This window comes from Bombina bombina, unplaced genomic scaffold (assembly GCF_027579735.1).
Source record: "Bombina bombina isolate aBomBom1 unplaced genomic scaffold, aBomBom1.pri scaffold_1118, whole genome shotgun sequence".
In the NCBI taxonomy this organism is placed as follows: domain Eukaryota; kingdom Metazoa; phylum Chordata; class Amphibia; order Anura; family Bombinatoridae; genus Bombina; species Bombina bombina.
The window spans coordinates 49,976-51,974 of NW_026512734.1; positions in this window are offsets into that span (position 1 = coordinate 49,976).

Genomic DNA, 1,999 nt, shown 5'->3' on the forward strand with positions numbered 1-1,999 from the left:
TCGATTCGTATGAGATTCTGCTAAATGTAAAGACTGAGCAAGTACCAAGATATCGTCCAAATAAGGAAATACCACAATACCCTGTTCTCTGATTACAGACAGCAGGGCACCGAGAACCTTTGTAAAAATTCTTGGAGCTGTAGCTAGGCCAAACGGCAGAGCCACAAACTGGTAATGCTTGTCCAGAAACGAGTATCTCAGGAACTGATAATGATCTGGATAAATCGGAATATGCAGATATGCATCCTGTAAATCTATTGTGGACATATAATTCCCTTGCTGAACAAAAGGTAAGATAGTCCTTACAGTTACCATCTTGAACGTTGGTATCCTTACATAACGATTCAATATTTTTAGATCCAGAACTGGTCTGAAAGAATTCTCCTTCTTTGGTACAATGAAGAGATTTGAATAAAACCCCATCCCCTGTTCCGGAACTGGCATAATTACTCCAGTCAACTCTAGATCTGAAACACATTTCAGAAATGCTTGAGCTTTTACTGGATTTACTGGGACACGGGAAAGAAAAAATCTCTTTGCAGGAGGTCTCAACTTGAAACCAATTCTGTACCCTTCTGAAACAATGCTCTGAATCCAAAGATTGTGAACAGAATTGATCCAAATTTCCTTGAAAAAACGTAACCTGCCCCCTACCAGCTGAGCTGGAATGAGGGCCGCACCTTCATGTGGACTTAGAAGCAGGCTTTGCCTTTCTAGCTGGCTTGGATTTATTCCAAACTGGAGATGGTCTCCAAACTGAAACTGCTCCTGAGGATGAAGGATCAGGCTTTTGTTCTTTGTTGAAACGAAAGGAACGAAAACGATTATTAGCCCTGTTTTTACCTTTAGATTTTTTATCCTGTGGTAAAAAAGTTCCTTTCCCTCCAGTAACAGTTGAAATAATGAAATCCAACTGAGAACCAAATAATTTGTTACCCTGGAAAGAAATGGAAAGTAAAGTTGATTTAGAAGCCATATCAGCATTCCAAGTTTTAAGCCATAAAGCTCTTCTAGCTAAAATAGCTAGAGACATAAACCTGACATCAACTCTGATAATATCAAAAATGGCATCACAGATAAAATTATTAGCATGTTGAAGAAGAATAATAATATCATGAGAATCACGATGTTACTTGTTGCGCTAAAGTTTCCAACCAAAAAGTTGAAGCTGCAGCAACATCAGCCAAAGATATAGCAGGTCTAAGAAGATTACCTGAACGCAGATAAGCTTTTCTTAGAAAGGACTCCATTTTCCTATCTAGAGGATCCTTAAACGAAGTACCATCTGACGTAGGAATAGTAGTACGTTTAGCAAGGGTAGAAATAGCCCCATCAACTTTAGGGATCTTGTCCCAAAATTCTAATCTGTCAGACGGCACAGGATATAATTGCTTAAAACGTTTAGAAGGAGTAAATGAATTACCCAAATTATCCCATTCTTTGGAAATTACTGCAGAAATAGCATCAGGGACAGGAAAAACTTCTGGAATAACTACAGGAGATTTAAAAACCTTATTTAAACGTTTAGATTTAGTATCAAGAGGACCAGAATCCTCTATTTCTAAAGCAATTAGGACTTCTTTAAGTAAAGAACGAATAAATTCCATTTTAAATAAATATGAAGATTTATCAGCATCAACCTCTGAGACAGAATCCTCTGAACCAGAGGAATCATCAGAATCAGAATGATGATGTTCAGTTAAAAATTCATCTGTAGGGAGAGAAGTTTTAAAAGATTTTTTATGTTTACTAGAAGGAGAAATAACAGACATAGCCTTCTTTATGGATTCAGAAACAAAATCTCTTATATTATCAGGAACATTCTGCACCTTAGATGTTGAAGGAACTGCAACAGGCAATGGTACTTTACTAAAGGAAATATTATCTGCTTTAACAAGTTTGTCATGACAATCAATACAAACAACAGCTGGAGAAATAGCTACCAAAAGTTTACAGCAGATACACTTAGCTTTGGTAGATTCAGCACTTGACAGCGATT